At 46.7% G+C, this 21,377-nt stretch overlaps 1 pseudogene; it reads left to right on the plus strand.

Annotated features, from left to right (window-relative positions):
• The window catches only part of LOC147706609 (cell adhesion molecule CEACAM6-like), a 236,267-nt pseudogene that overhangs the window by 148,705 nt on the left and 66,185 nt on the right, over nucleotides 1-21,377 (plus strand).

Below are 21,377 nucleotides of genomic sequence, written 5' to 3' on the forward strand. Positions count from 1 at the left end.
GAAGATCCACGATCCACCACCACCAGCAACAGGTTGCTCGAAGAAACTGGAACAAGATCACAGCAGACCAGCTCGCCGCTTCCCTGAGCCAGCACCCTCCCGCCAGCTCAGCGAACCCCAGCCAGGCCGCCGACAACCTCACAAAGTGGATCAGCAACTGCGCAGACGACCTCGCCCCACTGAGGACCCCGCCTAGCAGACCCGGCAGCAAGAAGGCCCCATGGTTCACCGACGAACTCAAGAGCTCCAAGAAGAAATGCCGAGCCCTTGAGAAAGCCTGGAGAAGGGAGCCAACACCGGACAACATGACCACCCTCAAGCTTGCCACCCGGAAGCACCATCAACTGATCTACGCCACCAAGAAAACAGCATTCAAGGACCGGCTGGACAACAACGCACACAACTGCAAGGAACTCTTCAACATCGTGAAAGAGCTCTCCAACCCCAACGCCGGAAACAACGACATCACCCCATTGCAAGACCTCTGCAACTCCCTCGCCTCCTACTTCCACAACAAGATCGCTGACATACACAACAGCTTCAGCCCACAAACAACGCTCCCAACGACCGCACCAGCGCCCCCCACCACCACCCTCAGCGCCTGGACCCAGATCAACACGGAAGACACCATATGCACGATGAACTCTATCCACTCCGGATCTCCGACCGACCCCTGCCCCCACCACGTCTTCAACAAGGCCGACGCTGTCATCACACCCCACCTGCGGGACATCATCAACACCTCCTTCGACACCGCCACCTTCCCTGAGAGCTGGAAGCACGCCGAACTCAGCGCTCTTCTAAAGAAACCAACAGCGGACCCCACCGAACTCAAGAATTACCTCCCCATCTCCCTCCTCCCGTTCCCAGCCAAAGTCATCGAGAAGACCGTCAACAAGCAGCTGGCCGCCTTCCTCGCGACAAATGGATCCCTCGACCCCTCACAGTCTGGCTTCCGAGCCAACCACGGCACCGAGACCGCCCTCATCGCTGCCACCGATGACATCCGAGCCCTGCTGGACAACGGTGAAACAGCAGCCCTCATCCTCCTAGACCTCTCTGCGGCGTTCGACACTGTCTGCCACCGCACCCTAGTGCAGCGCCTCAGCAACATCGGAATCCAGGAGAAGGCCCTGGAGTGGATCATCTCCTTCCTCGCCGGAAGGACACAGAGAGTCCGCCTACCACCGTTCAGATCTGCAGCCACGGAAGTCATCTGCGGCGTTCCTCAGGGCTCCTCGCTCAGCCCCACCCTCTTCAACGTCTACATGAGCCCCCTTGCGGCCATCGCACGCCAACATAACCTCAACATCATCTCCTACGCCGACGACACCCAGCTGATCCTCTCCTTGACCAACGACCCCGCCGCCGCCAGAACCAACCTCCACGAAGGGATGAAAGACGTAGCCGAGTAGATGATGACCAGCCGCCTGAAACTGAACTCAGACAAGACGGAAGTCCTCATCCTGGGCTCCTCGCACTCCGCCTGGGACGACTCCTGGTGGCCCCCCGCCCTGGGCACCGCACCCAAACCGACAGACCACGCACGCAACCTGGGCTTCATCCTGGACTCCTCCCTCTCCATGACCAGACAAGTCAACGCCGTCTCCGCGTCCTGTTTCAACATCCTGCGCATGCTACGGAAGATCTTCCGGTGGATCCCCACCGAGACCAGGAAGACGGTCACCCAGGCCCTCGTCACCAGCCGACTGGACTACGGCAACGCCCTCTACGCCGGAACCACTGCCAAGCTCCAGAAGAGACTCCAGCGGATCCAGAACGCCTCAGCCAGACTCATCCTCGACATCCCCCGACGCAGCCACATCTCCGGACATCTGAGAGACCTGCACTGGCTCCCCGTCAACAAGAGAATCACCTTCCGTCTCCTCACCCACGCACACAAAGCCCTACACGACCAAGGCCCGAGCTACCTCAACAACCGCCTCAACTTCTACGCTCCCAAACGCCCCCTCCGATCGCCCAACCACGCCCTTGCCGCCGTCCCCCGCATCCGAAGAGCGACAACAGGAGGAAGATCCTTCTCCTACCTGGCCGCCAAGACCTGGAACAGCCTCCCAACCGACCTCCGCCTGACCCAAGACCACCTCTCCTTCAGGAAGAAACTCAAGACCTGGCTGTTCGAGCAGTAGCGGAACCCCATCCCCCCCCCCCAAGCGCCTTGAGACCCTCCGGGTGAGTAGTGCGCTCTATAAATGCCTTGATTGATTGATTGATTATCTGTGAAAGGGAGGAGAGAGATGGGCCGGTAATTTTTCAGGTCAGTTGGGTCGGCCGTTGGTTTTTTGAAGAGGGGATTCACCTCCGCGCACTTCCAATTGTCTGGGCAGATGCTGGATATGAGGGAGGAGTTGATTGTTTGTCCTAGTTCGGGTGCGATGACAGCGGCGGCCCTGTGGAAGATGTGAGGGGGGCAGGGGTCCGTTGGGGCTCCTAAGTGCATCTTCTTCATGGTTGAGGAGATGAGAACAGGTAGCCTTGCAATAATGAACAAGCATTGGCATAGCCAATAAGTCTATCCTTTGGGATTTTACAAGTAAAAATAAATAAAACTGCGGTTATAAGACTTCACATTTATCACGGCATGATGGAGTTAGGATACAATTGGTAAAGAAAAGGGAGGTAAACGGGTCAATGCAGACAGGAAGGGATTTCTAACATTTGAATAAAGCCTGCAAGTGAGGTGAATTGGTATTGTTACTTTCTGTCCTGGCACTGAACTAAGAATGTTTCTTTTTGTTAGCTGCTGTGTGCAGCTTCCTTACAGTGCTCTGTGGATGACTCATGCTTCCTGCACTCAGCAGATAATTACTGTGCAAGTTCCGGACTCTACTGGAGGCACAGTGATTATAGCTGCCTTTAAAAATTCCGAGGCATTAGAAGCAGACCGGATGGCTGAGACACTCTTGGTTTCTCAGCGAGTCTGTTTTATTTTGCAACATTTATTTTGTCAGCCTGTTAATTCTTAAGTACATAAAGACAAGGGGGGGACAGATATGATTCTTCCTGTTTCTCTTGCAAAATCAGTGAAAAATAACCCTACAGAGCACCCCGGCTCTACCCCTCCCCCTCCTACAATGTCCGGATCATGGCTTAGCAAGGGAAACACGAAGAATCTTACCATCCTCCTTGTCATCATGTGTTTGTGAATTAACAGGCTTACAGAAGAAATGTTGAAATTGAAACAGACTCGCTGAGTAACCAAGAGTGTCTCAGCCTGCTGGTCTGCTTCTGACGTCTCTGTACAGTATTAGCAGAACAGAGGTTTGGGCTACTTTTTGGTGCCTGGGATCTCTGAGAACAAAGGAGAGACAGTGTACCTGGCTCTATCTGCTCCCTCCTCCAATGGCCGAACCGCAGAGCCCGAGAGGCAACTGAGGAGCAGAGCAGCCTAAAGCGCTCAGTGAGGCTTGTGCCTTTTTTTTCAAAAAATATAAAGGAGCAGTTGGTGCTCCGATGTGTACAAGGCCAGCTTCATACACTACTGCAGTGTGTGAGCTTCTTGAAGGGAATCCAGAAGAAAAAGAAGCCGTGTACCAGCCAGCAGAGAGGGCAGTAAGGAACAGTAGTGCAGGTCAAGAGAACATATGGCCCAAATTGAAAGGATCGGTGTAGCAGGGATGGACTCTGGGGTGGAAAGGAAATACCCACAAGGTGGTACAAATGTCTACTATACACCAACCAACAATGTGAAATTACTGAAAGCCGACAAAGCAACTAATTCAAAGTGGTGGGCTGTCATGGGTGTGTGCCATCTCAACATATGGATTACAAAATGCCTCGCAGTGCAGCGCATGCACGCTGTCTCTAGGCTCGACCTAAGAACACAATTGGCAGTATTTCACTATCAGGCAAGACATGCCACACACACTAAGGCATGACCTACCTTTCACTGACACTGCACCCTGCCCACATGGGTACCTTGGACCTAACTTAGGGGTGACTAACATGTAAGAAAAGGGAAGGTTAGGGCCTTGCAAGTCGATGCACTTCGATGTCTGTAAGACCTTACACCGTGTAAGGTTGAATCTCAAGCACTCCTGTGGGTGACGTGGTCGCTGTTTCAGTGAACGTAAGGAAAATGGAAACTTTTTTTCTCTAATTTGATGTCAATATTTAATTCAATCGTTGGTTTACATCATATTGCATCATATGACCAAACATCCAAGCCGTGTCAATCTGGTATAAGACATCAATAGGAATTATTTTCAATTGTCCATCATTATTGCAAAGTTACATTATGACTTATATTCCCTATGCATTTCGAGCACAGCTCTTCTTCAGGGGTAAGTCCTGCAAGAAAAACAAACGAAAATCCGTGTATTGCTGACCCGGGAGGGAGGGAATGCATCAAGTCATAAGTTAAATGGTGGCTCATACTTTAATATGTGCGGAAAAGTAAACGGGCCACATGGGTGGTTTTAAAAGCACGTGATGAAGTCAAAAAGTGGCTGAGGAACCAACTGGAAATGTTAATGAAAGATAAACTTAAAATGGAGTGGTGCTTGTGAACTTCCTCGCAAGTCTGGTGATTACAAGGGTGACAGGAACTGGTGAAAATGCAGAGAGTGGCGATGAAAATCATTAGAGACACCAGGTGCCTGTGAGAACGATGGAAAGACGAGTGGATAAATTCGGTGAATAATCATGATAACTGCGTCCTGAGGGAACCGAGGGGAATAGAGAGTGAGGAAAGGTCCTAAAATAAAGTGCGGCTAAATGCGTGGTCGAGAGTGAGGCCATTGTGAATGGAAATAAAATGTCGTGCTATAAGGTGCCGAAAATCACTCGGTGCCGGTAAAGGTGATGCAACAAAAATAAATAAGACACGTGGTGTATTGGAAGCTAGTTGACAGCGCTTACCGTAACGTGAAGCAATAGTGGCGTACTGGAGTACGAAAGAATGACCAGCTCTATGTGCGTACGATCAGCGTGTTCTTGCAAGACTCGGAAGACGCAAGGAAAATAAACAGGGAACTAAAATAGAGAGAGGACTACACTCATGATCTCGAATGTGAGAAACTAAAACTAAAGGAAGGGCTGCGCACAAGTGGTCCCTGAGTAAAGTGCAATGGTCTAAGCGAGGAAACTAATGAACAGAGAAAGAAAGAGAAAAGACAGGTAATAGAATACAGGTTGAAAGCAGGAAATGGAATGTAGGATGGAAATAGAAATAAAAATAAAGATGAATACATGAAAAAAAGAGAGTGTGTAAATGTGAAACTAAGGACACAGAAAAAAAATCTTATGTGAATGAAAGCGGGTTGGGAAAACATGTTACAAATAATAAAACCGGCAAGTCAAGATCAGAAAAATAATGAAAGAGATAGATACTGAGATGAAAGCAACTGCTTAAGACACAGGGACAGGGAGAAATCATGTCAGGGTTGAAACTCTGTGATGAGTTATAGAAAAAAACTATATTCAAGTCTCTCATTGAGCCCTTTCGGGTGTAGGGCATTAAGTTTGTGCATCCAGTACAGTTCTCGCTGTAATAAGAACTTTTTAAGTGGGTGCACTTTCCAAGTCAACATGGCAGTACCAAACTGCTCAAAGGCTCTGTAGTGGCCGGCCTGAGTTACATTTACAGGCTGCTTACGTGGGTGCAGGCCCACCAGCAGCATTTGATTTGCATGCCCTGGGAACACAGTGCACTGTACTAGAGACTGACAAGTAAATCAAATCAGCCAATTATTGAAACACCAATCTGTACATACAATTTATAGGGAGAACATATGCACTTTAGCACCGATCAGCAGAGGTAAAGTGCCCAGAGTCATAAGAGCAACAAAAACAGGTTAGAAACAAAACTCCACAAAGCAATAAATTAGGGGATAAACCTGTGCTAAAAGCCAGGTCTAACACAACCCCCTTCCAGCCTAAAGCCAGGGTAGACTAATCAATCCCTTGATTGCTTCCCTGGTTGAGGCGGTTGAGGCGATAGAACCTAGACCTGGCCCACAACAGCACATTCTGTTCTACGCCTTTCTGAACCCAGTTGGATCCCTCTGTCCATACTCTCAGGGCCCACTAAGATAATCCATGAAGAACCCTTCTCACCTGTGGACACCATCTATAGTTTACTCACAGGTGTGTCCCAACAGGCAGACAGTACCCACATGGACAACACAATTGTGTGTCCCAGTCCACCCCCGGGTTGTGATCCTGTCCCTCCCCCACAACAGGACCCACTCTGTCCAACAGGACAGCAAGCCACAGTGGCTACTGACAGTTGTCAGAGATGAGACCCAGGCCTTATGCCTCTCTGGGTTCACTTCTCAAACCTCTGTGGCATCAGTGAGTGGGGGTCAGTAGCCCCAGGTGCCTGGCACCCTTTGTCCACTCTCCTTCGTGTCAGGTAAGGGATGGCCTCCTGACACTGACCCGCCAGCCCTTGGACTGTACCCGGTGGATGGACAGGAGACTGGGATGGGCTTTCCCTCAGCTCAATTGACAGCTTGGGATCCCCACAGGGAATGGGCACCCGGTACAAACTAGGCCCCCCTCCTGGTGTTCCTTCATGGAACCAACCAGGCCTTCAGACTGGCTTTTAGGCATCTTGGCACACAGCCCACTCCCATACCTTCTCCTCTGAGACAGGATATAAGACCCTATACTCTTCCCACTACTCTGGGTCCTATCTGGGCCATCACAACCCTCCCCTTCCTCACTTGGATGGGGAACACCTGAGCCACCTCTCTCAGGATTTAAGATAAAATTAAAAAAGTAAGCAACATACATTTCTTACACTTTCAAATATTTTACACATCAAAACATTAATAATTATATATATTATAATTTTAAACAAGCAAAAAATATAATAATATATATTGTGTCAATATAAAATACATTATATAATTTTACATTTGAAACATATACTATTCCCACAATCTTTTATTCAAAAGTAAGCAAATTGCACTACTAAAGATGTAAACAATTTACTACTCCCACTTCAAATGCAACATTAGGGAAACTATTACAACAAACGGGTACGATGTGCTATTCCCACACCAGTTAAGACAGCAGTAGGGAAAATGTTGGAATGGAAAAACTTTTTACACTCCAATGTGTGCAACAGTAGGGAAAGTGTTTGATAATGGACGGGTCAAATTTACTATTCCCTCTATATTCATTGCAACAGTGGGGTAATTTTGTATTGCGGAGGGGTCCAATTTACTATTCCCACTCGAGTCAATGCAACAGTAGAGAAACTGCTAGATGAAGGAGGGGTAACATTTACCATTTCAACTCCAATAACTTCAACAGCAGAAATGGTGTTGGATTGCGGAGGGGTAACGTTTAGTATTACCACTTCAGTCAATGGAACAGATGGGAAAGTGTTGGATTGCTGAGGGATACAATTTACTATTCCTACTCCTGTCTTTGAAATAGTAGGGAAAGTGTTGGATTGCGGCGGGGTAAAATGTACTATTCCCTCCCCAGTCAATTGAACATTAGAAACAAACAAATTCTCTGCAACACAATGAAATAATTGCAAAAAATTGTAAACAAACAAAAATATATAAATAAAATACATTCATATGACAATGTTAAATACATTTCATAAATAACTACAAATATTATTATAATTAACATTTAAAAAATGATTTAAATATGGTACTATGAGCTATATAAATAAAAAGAATTAAAAAAATGATTTAAATAAATAATTGTATTTAAAAATAATGTATTTGCAAACAATGTATTAAATAATTTTATTTTAGTTACTTCCCACCCTGTGCCCCTTCAAAACTCACCACCCGCACCAAGAACTTAACTGTAAAAAACTAATTATTTGCACTGTTAACATAAATATTTTTCAATAAACTAATTATCATTAATTACATATTAATTATGATTCAGTTATGATATATTTACTGTCCAAAATGTGCCACCACAAAACGGACAACACACTCCTAAACGTATTTTAACAAAAAATGTACTAGATAATTAAAATAATTTATTATTAACTTAAATAAAATTAACGTAGTTCCCGCCCTATATCCCTACCAAACCCACAACCCAACACTCTTCACAAATATATGTGGTAACTCCCCAGTAAGCCCATGTACACATCATTTACATGCTCCTGAAAGACCTAAGCATGTGCAGTACAGTGCAAAGGACCACTCAGATCACAAAAAGAGAAACATAAACAAATATTTTCATCTAGTCATTGGTCTTACACATTTGGAATGTACATCTGACTTAACAATAAAATATGTCCACCAGCCTTTCAGATTATTTGGGAAATACAAAAATGAAAGGAATGGCCCATCCATCTCTGAGCTCCAGGGTAATTTTAGTGAACATCATGAGGAATTTGTAGACTGACTCCACTGACACAACCCTTTAACCGTCTTCTCTGTTACCACACAATACTTGTCCACTTACTGTTTTCAAGAGAGTCACAACATCCCCAGGTTCTTCTCTCTCTATCTCCCTGCCACCACCTCCGTGAAAACACTACACTTATGAACTAACTCATCATTAATGCACGAGTCAACTTCAGGACCCTCTTCTTATCCCACAAACCTGTCACATGGTGGGCCCAAAGCTCCTTAGAATCAAACAGCACAGCCTCCTTGCGCATTGTCTGCACTCACATAACCCTGGCATTCAGCAGACCTCCCTAGACACTGTCTGCACTCACACAACTCAGGCATGCAGCAGACCTCCCTAGACACTGTCTACACTCGCACAACCCTGGCATGCAGCAGAACTCCTGAGACACTGTCTGCACTCACACAACCCTGGCATGCAGCAGATCTCCCTAGACACTGTCTGCACTCACACAACATTGGCATGCAGCTGACCTCCCTAGACACTGTCTGCACTCACACAACTCAGGCATGCAGCAGAACTCCTGAGACACTGTCTGCACTCACACAACCCTGGCATGCAGCAGATCTCCCTAGACACTGTCTGCACTCACACAACATTGGCATGCAGCTGACCTTCCTAGACACTGTCTGCACTCACACAACCCGGGCATGCAGCAGATCTCCCTAGACACTGTCTGTGCTCACACAACTCAGGCATGCAGCAGACCTCCCTAGACACTGTCTGCACTCACACAACCCTGGCATGCAGCAGACCTCCCTAGACACTGTCTGTACTCACACAACCCAGGCATGCAGCGGATCTCCCTAGACACTGTCCGCACTCACACAACCCTGGCATGCAGCAGACCTCACTAGACACTGTCTGCACTCACACAACTCTAGCCTGCAGCAGACCTCCCAAGACACTGTCTGCACTCACACAACTCAGGCATGCAGCAGACCTCTCTAGACACTGCCTGCACTCACACAACCGTGGCATGCAGCAGACCTCCCTAGACACTGTCTGTACTCACACAGCCCAGGCATGCAGCAAATCTCCCTATACACTGTCTGCACTCACACAACCTTGGCATACAGCAGATCTCCCTAGACACTGTCTGCACTCACACAACCCAGGCATGCAGCAGATCTCCCTAGACACTGTCTGTACTCACACAACCCAGGCATGCAGAAGATCTCCCTAGACACTGCAGCAGGAAAGAGGTGAAGTTTCTCACAGTTTATGGGGGCTCCCCGTGAGCTTCTACAATAGACCCCACCACCTCTTCTTCAGAATAACATTGAATACTCCTCTGAGTCCTACATGCAAGCTTTCACATCAGGTTTGGATCAGAAGTCAAGTCATTGTTTGTCAATCCTCAAATACTCCATATTAAAACTGCATACTCTTGTAACCCATATATACGAGGAAATGGCAGAACATGGGGCTGCAGCAAGTTTTGCAGTGTTACTCTCCACCATTTCCAAAATGCAGGGATGTGCTCCTTTTACAACAATACTGTGCATTCCTGTGTTTTCCCTAGTGCTAGATCTTAAAATAGCTGCCTAGGGCCAACACAGACACCCTTGCGCCATAGTGCAAGTGTGCCTGCGTTGTATGGAATGATTGTTTATGTGCACGAAGGGCTACCTTCCTGCACATAAACAATCCATAATGGTGGTTAGTTACTTCAATGTGTGGGGCATTCTGCAGCACACATTGAGTTAGAAAATTGCCATTATTTAATGTTTGTTCATATGCAGGAAGAGACGCCTTTCTATACATCAACAATCATTTATGGCATGTTGCCCTTTCTGTGTGTGGTGCAGAATGCAGCACACAAAGAAAAACCAGAAACGAGGAAAAATAAAGGTATTTCTCCTCACACCATTCTAACTCCTGCTATTGCATGGCGCTCCCTCAGATGTATATGTCCTTGTAAATCTGGGGAAGAGTCAAAAAGTAATGAGTGTTGCAGTGGAACATCCACAGCAACACCCATTGCATTCCCCTTTCACACACAAAACTATGTGAAAGGGTTCACAAAACGGTATGATGCCAAAAAAATTGCTTATCGCCACTTTGCAAATATAGAACAGGAATGTCGGTAAAATCGGCGTTCCTGTGACGCAATCCCCTTGTAAAAAATCCCCCCCAATGCCTTGACTGTCAGTAACTCCCATACTGGCTCTCCTAATGCCACGCGGCTTCTAAACATTTAATAAAACAAATAATACATTTTTTATATTGATTCTGTCCTGATTCTAAAAGCAGCTTACACTTCACTAAGGTGGGCAGAGGACAACAAAACACAAAAGTATCAATGGGTCTATAAATGAAAGTCTACATGTGTCACATTCAACCTAGCCGTCCTGTGGCATCCTGCCTAAAAACAGTGGAAAACAAGAAAACTGAAAAGTACCCTGATCTCAATGTGATCTAAAAGGATACCCATCAGTCACCACATGGAACGGCCCTTCATCATTTGGGATTCCTTGAAGACCAACCTCTTGGAAAACTACCTGTACATATGGAAGCTCGGATCTAATTACTTCCAATGAACCTGGTAGTAACCAGTATGGTCTAAGTATAGATGGTACTAGCTTGTGAGTAAATGTGTGACTGATTTGCAGTGCATGTGAGAAGAAATAGTGAATAGTGGTGGAAATAAAATTGGGTGAGGGAGCAATATGAAATTTTATTCTGTGTTCTGCTCACTCCTCCAATGTTAAAAAAGCAGCAAAGGTAGTCTTAACAAATACCTACCTCGATGGAAAAGGTGGTCGACATGTTTCAGCAAAAATGTATGACAAATGTGTCCATTGCCTTCATCAGGACCTAAATATAAATTATGCTACTGCAATAAGATAGTGCAACGATGAAAAAGGTACAGTGACTGCATGGGTGTCATGCTATGACATAGAAAGAGATCACCTGATTTTCTAGGTGTTTTCTTAACCTGTAGCGGTTATGCCAGCATGTCATTGGTAGGAAGACAAAAACACAGACAGACAATAGGTATAAACACTAGACACACACACAGAAAATGTGAAGTGGTTAGCAAAACCATTGATTTTACATAATATTTTTCTTAAAAAGTGGGCAAGACCCCACAGTTTTTAGAGGCAGTTCAGACACTCCCCTTATACTGTTGACATGGCACCCTATCTTTTTTCAAGATGTGCTTGGTACATACAGCTATATATACATATGGGCCAATATCTTCTTATGTTAAAGCTGCCTATCTTCACTTTCTTTCATTTTACCATCCTGTCCCCTTCAAATTCCCAGTGGTGTCTTATGACTGAGAATCCACTGTTCCACCATACTCCATCCATCATCCAGAGGTCTGAAGGGACTTCCATTTAGTTCCTTCCAGACCCCCAATGCCAGGGTGAGATCTGTTTCTCATGGATTAAACTTCTTTCACTGGTCAAGCGAGGCTCTGCCTTGATTTCTGCTGAATTGTGTGACGACCACACTCAGTTTACTTCTTCTCCTCATACTGTCTAGTTGTTTATGCCCTTGAGTAAAGTGTTTTGATTAAAGGCAGCACAACATGCTCCTGGAGAATGCTTGGTTAGAGCTGTAATGTCAGGCTTGAGGGTGTTATTGTGCTGTTAATGGTCTGATGTCCTTATGCCAGTCTTCGAGGACAAACTGTTACGGTGCGCAGCAAAGCAGCTTTACCTGGGCTATGATCAGTGAATGGTGGGTTCACTCTTGGAAGGGGTGTTTGAAATCCTGGGTCCCTCTGTCTCTCAATATATGCATTAGTTTGGGCCAGGTAGCAAGAGATGTGAGAGCAGGGCTTTAATGAGGCTTTAGTGTCATTCACCTAAGGCTCATTCCTGTTTCCAACAAGGACAGGAAACGTCTCTTCGGATTAAGGCACCCATAATATATAATTGAATCCATTTAATAAAGCGCTGGACCTATGTGAGATTGGGGGAAATCCCTGGGAAGTGTTGTCTTTCTATTGACCTTCACAATTCCTTTTCCTGATCTATCCTAAAGGAGATGCATAGTACACTTCTCACAATATAATCCTGTCTCTTTATTCTGGTTGCAGAGCCGGTGACTAAACCCACAGTGAAATATATCAGCTCACAGCTAGTGGAGAACCAAGGTCCTGCAGAGATAGCCTGTGACACCTCGACCGCGGCTATCACAATCCTCTGGCACTTTAATAGCACTTCGGCTCTACCTGGAAATATAATTCAGTCTCCAAACAACAGAACTCTTACCATGTTCAACATATCCCGGGGGGATTCGTGGATCTACCAGTGCCAGGCCCTGAACTCCGTCAGCAGCAGCACCAGTGACCCCCAGACTCTTACTATCGCCTGTAAGTAACCCCAGGGTTGTCTCTCTCCTGTCTCCCATCCCTTTCTCTGGTAAAGACACTCAGAGCTCACAGACCCTCTCTCTGTGCCATTACAGATGGACCGGAGGACGTGAAGATTGATCCACCAGGTTCTCAGTGGTTACAAGTGGGGACAAAACTCTCTGTATCCTGCACTGCGGACTCCTTCCCGGGACCAGGGTTCCAGTGGCTTCTCAATGGTACTGATCTAAAGAGACCTGGTAGCACATACACCATTGAGAAGGTGTCTTCACAAGATGATGGGAACTACACATGTGTGGCTGAGAACACAGTCACCGGCCTGTCTGTGGAGGCTTCTGTCTTTATAACTGCAATTGGTAAGTAGTCCAGGAATAAATAGACCACTTCTGAAATTGAAGATGTGAATTTAGCACAGTCGGAGCCACCCTCCACTACCCGGCAGTGACATTATACAGCTTGGGGTGGAATGGCTTTATGGGGGAGCGACCCTTGACCCTGACTCAGACATGTCACTCCCCATGCTGCACAGCACCACCTGTTGTGCCTGTGTACCTTGCTCCCTACCATCGCTGTTGCTTCGAGTTCGAGGCCCTCCCCCACCTGCAGGCTACCACCTGCGCCTCATCCCTGATGGCCAGTGGGTAGCCATAAGTTTCTGTGTGCCCCTTATGATTGACTGCCTGCCTTCTGTTTTTTCTTCTGTACCTTTGTTGCCAGTGTAATTTCGTTTTGCCCCCTGTGCCCCTATTACTGTCTGCCTTCTGTTTTTTCTTCTGTACCTTCATTGCCAGTGTAATTTAGTTTTGTCCCCTTCTGCTTGATTTTGTTGTATTGTTCTTTTTCCATTTTTAGCCAGTATTGTGCCCTGCGTTGTTTCCGCCTGTCTCCGCTCTCCCTTCCCATCGCTAGGTCCCCTGCAGCCCCGCCACCGCACACCAATTCGTCCCTCTCACCCTCCCAGCTGCTTCTCCCTCCCACCTCCCCTTCTTAAGGCAGCCGCTGTGCCTAAGGCAAGCCCGTCTGCACCTGTCCGCACCTGGGCCATGCCTAGTGCCTGACCCCTGGTCCCCGCGACCGCCACAACGAACAACGCCCCTATGATACAAGCACCCTCCAGGCACTCAACACCGGACGATCACACACCTTCTTCCTGGCCGCCCCGAAGCACACCCAAGGACCCTTCTCCTGCCAGAACTGCAGCTTTACCAGCCTCCGAGCCACCAAACCATCCGCCGAGAATGGATGCAACCAACTCAGATACATCCCACTCAACACCCGCTCCGCACGCAAACACGCCGTCGAACTCTCGGATCTGATCGACACCTCCACCCCAGATGTCACCTTCCTGACAGAGACTTAGATGAACGCCTCCTCTGTGCCCGACATCACCATAGCCATCCTGGACGGCTACAAGATCACCCGCAGGGAATGCACCAACGGAGTAGGAGGTGGAATCGCTATAGTCCACAAGAACACCCTCAGGGTTTCTACCAGTACCGACGACACCCTCAGCACCGCCGAACACCTGCACTTCCAGATCCACATGGACCCCAACACCACCCTCAAAGGAATGCTTGTTTACAGACCCCCGGACCCTGGCCTCAGTTCAGTGACTCCATCGCCAACTTCGTCAGCATGCACGAACTGGCCTCCACAGACTACATCCTGCCTGGAGACCTGAACTTCCACCTCTAGAATACCAACCGCACCAACTTCACCACCCTGATCGACAACCTCGTTAACCTTGGACTCAGACATCTCATCACAACGCCCACCCACTCTGCTGCCACACGCTCGACCCCATCTTATCCGCAAGCTCCCACATTTCTTTCAGTCACAACACCAAACTCCACTGGACTGACCATCGCAGCATCCACTTCACCTTCTGGAAACCCCCAACGCACCACTGCACTCAACAGATATGCTGCCACAGCTAGAGCAAAGTCACTGATGTCCAGCTTAACACCACCCTCACCCGGAGCCCACCCGCCGACCCTACCGACACCGACAGCACCGCCAGCGACTTCAGGCAATGGATCGACGATTGTACCAAAACTCTTGCCACGATCAAGAAACACTCCAACAGACACATTGACAAGAAAGCCTGCTGGTTCACCGCAGACCTCCAGGCCTCCAAGCAAATCTGCCAGAAACTAGAGAAAAAATAGCAGCGCGTACAGACACATGACAGCCATGAGGCCAACAAGAATGCCATCCGCAGGCACCATTACCTCATCAGAACCACCAAAAGGGCCTCCTTCAAGGACCGCCTCGACAACAACCCAAACAACAGCAAAGAGCTCTTCAACATCGTGAAGGAACTCCCCGATCCCAGCTCCAACGCCAATGACATCCCACCATCGCAAGACCTGTGCGACCCCCTTGCCACCTTCTTCCACCGCAAGATCTCAGATATCCACAACAGTTTGAACAACCTGGCCGCCTTGATAGCCAACGACACCTCGGACCCCCCGGCCACCATCCGCATCGACCCCATGCTCACCTGGACCAACATGAACAAAAACTATACCATCAAAATCATGAACACCATCCACACCGGCTCTCCGTCAGACCCGTGCCCACACCACATCTTCAACCAAGCTAGTGCCACCATTGCACCCCATCTCTGCAAAGTCATCAACATCTCCTTCGAGACTGCGACCTTTGCGGAGGGCTGGATGCACGCAGAGATCAACGCCTTACTCAAGAAACCCAAGGCGGATCTGAGAAGCCTCATGGACTTCCGGCCCATCTCCCTGCTCCCATTCCCGGCGAAGATCATCGAGAAGATCGTCAACAGACAACTGACCTGCTACCTCGCGGAGAACTACATCCTGGACCCATCCCAGTCAAGGTTCCACAGCAACCACAGTACCAAAACTGCCCTCATCGCCGCCACCGATGACTTCAGGACCCTGCTGGACAATGGTGAAACCGCAGTTATCATCCTCCTGGACCTCTCAGCGGCCTTTGACACGGTCTGCCTATGCATACGCCTCCACAATGCAGAAATCCGAGACAAAGCTCTGGATGGAACGACCTCCTTCCTCTCCTGCAGAACCCAGAGCGCCCGCCTCCCCCATTCCATTCCAAAGCCTCACCGCCACCGACAACATCGGCTACCTCCTCGATCACGGCAAAATGGCAGCACTCATCCTCCTGGACCTCTTGGCTGCATTCAACACCGTCTCCCACCACACCCTAGCCAAAGACTCCATGATACCAGCATCTGCGTCAAGGCCTTCGACTGGATCTGCTCCTTACTCACCGGCAGAACTCAGTTGGTCAGCCTCCCTCCCTACCTCTCAGTACTGACAGAAACCTACCCAAGGGCTCCTCTCTCAGCCTCACCCTCTTCAACATCTACATGCTCCCCATGCAACCATGATCAGGAATGATGGGTTCAATATCTTCTCATATGCCGACGACACCCAGCTGATCCTCTCCCTTCCCAATGTACCCAATATCACCAGACACGACCGGCAAGAAACAATGAAAGCTGTTGCTACCTGGATGAAGAACAGCTGCCTGAGACTGAACTCATAAAAGACAGAATTCCTCATCCTTGGCACTACCTCTTCTGCATGGAATGACTGTTAGTGGCCCTCTGCCATTGGAAATCCCCCGACCCTGATGGACCAAGCACAAAACCTCGGCATCGTACTAGACTCATCACTCACAATGAACCGCCAGATCAATGCTGTCTCCTTCACCTGCTTCAATAGCCTCCACATGCTTTGAAAGACCTTTTGATGGATCACAACCAAATCCTGAAAAACTGTCACGCATACATTTATCAGCATCAGACTGGACTACGGCAATGCTGTCTACGCCAGAATCAACAAGAAACTCCTTCACCAACTCCAGACTGTCCAGAACGCCACAGCCATACTGATCCTCTGCCTCCCCATTTGCAGTCACATCATCCAACACCTCCGTGATTTCCAATGGCTTCCAGTCAAAAGAAGAATAACCTTCAAACTCCTCACCCATGCATATAAGGCCCTTCACAACATCGGACATGCATACCTGAACACCTGCATCTTCTTCCACGCACCCAAAAGACACTTCAGATCAGCCCAGCTCTCACTGGCCACATTCACATGTATAAGCAGGACAAGAAGAATAGGAAAGGTCTTCTCCAACCTCACAGCCAAAGCCTAGAACACCACCCCCCTCCATCTCCGGCAATCTCCCACATTGACCCAGTTAAAGGGAAGACCTCAAGACCTGGCCCTAGGGTGACACCAGCACACAACTGAGCCATCCCCCAGCACCTTGAGACCCTCACGGGTGAGTAGTTGCACTTTACCAACCCTCATTGATAGGACTTGCTTAGATTAGCTACATGATCTTGCTTATCTTACAGACAACCTCACCTTCTCTGGTGCTTCACTACACTGAGAGGGACAAGTGTTATAATGGGTACACTATGGAGACAGATATGGACCTATTACTTGTGCAAGACAGTTTTAGGACTGAGTAGTGATAGAGAAACTCTATGCATGGTATTCAGATCTGTAAGTTGTAGTACATTTAGTACTACTACAAGAGCACTTCCAACATGCTTCAAACTGGCAGTAATATACCTACATGGGGATGTCACCACCTTTTCTATCTTATCTGTGAGGAGATCTCTACCCTAATTGTGGAGATTCCCACAGTAAATTTGGGAGAGACAGCTAGGAGTGGATAGAAAATAGGGTACACTTATTAAAAGAGAGGAAGGTTTAAGAGAGGACTAAGGAGGAGGTTAGATAAGGTGAGGGAGGGATTTAGGGAGGGGCATGCACTTCTCCACAAAAACATAGGCCTCTTTCTATTCTCATACTGCTCTTCTACAGTTATTGCAGCCAAAGGAGACCCATTACAGTTCTAAGTGTACTCCAGCTGAAGGAAGTGGCCCTTAGGGGCCACCCGGGTTACTTACAACCACCTGCTATTGCCTTCCCAAAAATGAAGAGTCAGTCAGACAGTAGAGAATACAAACTTACATCTTTATTAGCAATACCATCTTAACCTGTCCCTTAAGATGTCTGCCGAGGGACTGGCGTCCCGACAACCTGCAGTGAGTAATCATTCCTCTCGAGAAGCCTCCAACCACGTCCACAATGGAAACTATCGGCCTGGGCCAAACATGAACAAAGACGAACAGTAGGTTGAGCTAACCAGACGGGTACATGTTATTAGGGATTCAAGGCTACGGTGCTGGGTCTCAGCATCTCCTAATGTGGGAGCAGAAACTACGAGGGCAGAATAGCCTATTCTTTAACAAGTCGAGAAACAGCCTTGACAGAAGAGAAAATAATAAGGAAATACAGTGTTCTGCTGAGGCAAGCAATACGAGTAATACGGCCTAGTTCAGGCACAGTCTAATCAGCCTTTTATGAGGTATAAAATGCAAAATGGAGTCATGCTCACTAACTGAAGGCTGCACATTAGGGGTATAACTCTATGGGTTGCACCCCGTGAATACAAATGGCATCTATTTAGCCACACACTGCTGACCTAATATAGCATGAAACGAGTGCGTTGCAGGGATGGAAATAACAAACCTAACACAGCTCACAGCTGGTGTAAAGTTCATCACCACACATGGCCAACCACTGGAACTGCAACAACTTCCCCTAAAAAATAATGCAGATATTACTTTAGCGTTTTTTTAATTTAATCTTTAAACAAATATATTGATTTTCAATATTTTCAAAATAATTACATTTGTGACTTTAGCTTATTAATACTGTAATATTTTCTTTATAACATTCTCAGGGTCACAGGTACACGATTGTGCGGCCATGGCAGTTTTCACATAATTATAGATGTGCCGCATTTGCCACATAAGGCATCATCAGCCACACACTGGAGATTTTAACAAAACACTATTTTGTTTCTATTTCAAATGGTTCAAAAGTTACCAAAAACGCGACAGCACATGTTACCACTCAGTGGAAGGAGGCCCTTTACAAAGCTGGGCTGATCACCTTTCTGTTGTTCTATTGCTATATTTGGGTGTTAAACTGTAACCAATGAGGTGTAAGCAATGGCCACAGAGTGTTACTAAGTTTAACAATTATGAGAAAACGAAGTACCACTATGACAAAATGTGCTGCTTAATGTTGCCTTTTCTTGCCGCATAGTTTACTCAACCCTGCCACATGATTTGTACCTCTGCAGCCACATAATTCCAGTGGCCCTGATTATTCTACATTTAAAATAATATACAACTTCCATTATCATTAACATTTAACATTAGAATAGTTTAAAAAACTTTTCCTATACAACACCAAAGATGGATTTCCACCCCAGTGGCAGACAGAAACCTCATCCTTCTTGTATAAAGTTAGGTTGTAATAGTAAGCTTATACTTTTAAATTTGGCTCAACCCCCTGAATGTTTGGCGCTTAGACTTGTAATTCTTCACTTTGCAGCCAATTTACTTCCGTAAATGGTGAATTGCCAAAAGTAGAGTAAACTTACATGTGTAGATGTACTCATGTGTAAGTTTACCTTTGTGAATTGCCCTTTCTGTGTCTTAGAGTAACCAATCAATTTAGGATGGATGCATAAATATAACTAGTAATGTATAATAAAATCAGAGCAACTGATCAAGGGATTAGATTTTTCAGAAATTTGGAAAGGTATTTGAGGATAGGCTGGGTTTGGCTAAGGAATATGTTCACACAATTCTATTGCAAAATAGAGCCTTGCCTTTTGGGCACAGTGTTAGGAGAATTCCTGTGGCCATAAGAACTAAAGTGAAAGTTTTATTAGACCAGATGGTCACTGAAGGAGTCATGAGACCAGTAGAAAAAGCTGAGTGCCTTTCTCCTATAGGCATTAAAATATGGTGCATTCTCACTCACCATACATTACAAATTGATTCATATTGGAGAGCAACATGCAGAATGTACTCATCTTGTTGCTAAAACGTATTTATGATAACAGTTAATTACATTCCTTAAAACAATACCAGAGATAATTGATATATAACTTGAAAAAAACATCAAATACAGATCAAAAAACAAATTTGTAAATTATGGACAATTGTTTGAGAAACACAAACAAAATATCACAGACACCTATTTGATCCCACATACCCAATTAATCGATGCATGACATATATTAAATGTACATGAATTCCACAATATGCATTTGTATACTGAAAAAGAGTTCACATATTATTGTCCTATACAGATGTATTCTCAGTGTTCGATAATTAAGTTGTTGTCAGATTGAATTATGTTGATTGAAAGCTCATATAAATGTCACCAAGGTACTCCGCGTTTACGCCTACTTGCTTCGATCTCTGTTGGGGTGACTCCAATACAATGAGATCTTCTTCAGGGCTATTCCAAGGCAGCTCAGGTATGTCTCAAGAAAATTTGATAGGAATCAGAAATACTGAACTGCCTGAATAAATATTTTTTATGCACCTTGTTAGAAATGGGGGGCTCTAGTTGGCAATGGTATACACATTTGTCTACATTGGGACCCTTGTTTCTAGTCAGGGAAAGGGGGATGCACTCCTGAATAACCCCTGCTTACCCGCTTGGCAGCTTGGCACGTGCAGACAGGCTTATCTCAGAGGCAGTGTGTAAAGCACGTACAGTAATACAGTGAAAACACTACAAAAGGACACCACACCAGTTTAGAAAAATAAGTAATCTTTACTGGACCTAACACAAGACAAAACAACAAAGATCCACAATACTGTAATAAAAATATGACTTATAAATGGTAGAAATAGCTTAGTTCAATGTAGGTGGTAAATGCAACACTTTACTCTCAAAGTACCATGGATGCGTCACCAAAACAAACAAAAGGGTCGCAGGGAAGGTAATGCATTGGTTCCTTTCTTTGGGGGAGGTGATATGTCGGTTCCCTCTGCAGTGCAGGGGAGGTGATGCATCGGTTCCTTACCAGCGAGGTGGTGATGTGTCGGTTTCTTACTGTGATCCGGTGCAATGCGAGAAGTTGGCTCCTCGATGCGATACAATGATTCGGTGCGAAAAAATTGAGTCTTTGATGAGATGCGACAACGTGGATGCGATGCGTGCACTCCCGACGGCCGCGCGGCGAAATCAATAATCTTTGGAGCTGCAACAGGCTTTGAAAAACGCTTCTCCGGTGATGCAACAGCAACCTCTGTGGTGGCGGCACACTTCTACAGTGATCCAACATGCTTCATCGGTGATGTGAGGGCGAACAGCTGCGGCGGCTGCTCGCTTCTTCGGCGATGCGATGGCAACTGCTGCGGTGGCGACAAGCTTCTACTCGTTGCTTTGTGCTTTGAGTTCCCAGTGACAAACAGTCTCTAGAAGTCCTAAAGAGTTGCCTGCACCTCTCTGGAGTTTAGAATTCCCAGCAAGGAAATTCAGGGGTAGCTGGTGGTGAAGTCTTTGTGTCCCTGATACTTCAGAAACGAGGCAAGCTCAGTTCATACCCTTGGAGATCTTCCTCAAGATGACAAAGCAAACAGCAAAGTCCTTTTTGCCTTTCCTTGGCAACAACTAACCACTGCAGGCCAACCCTAGACAGCAAACAGCACAGGGGCAGTAATCCTCCTTCAGCTTCTCCGCTTTCTTCTCCTTGTTAACGGTTCCTCTTGATTTCCCGGAAGTTCAGGGGTCTGGGTCCCCCTTTTTATACACACAAATCCTTTGTCTCTGAAGGTCTATTCAGACTA

Source organism: Lissotriton vulgaris, chromosome 7, assembly GCF_964263255.1.
Source record: "Lissotriton vulgaris chromosome 7, aLisVul1.2, whole genome shotgun sequence".
Taxonomy (NCBI): Eukaryota; Metazoa; Chordata; class Amphibia; order Caudata; family Salamandridae; genus Lissotriton; species Lissotriton vulgaris.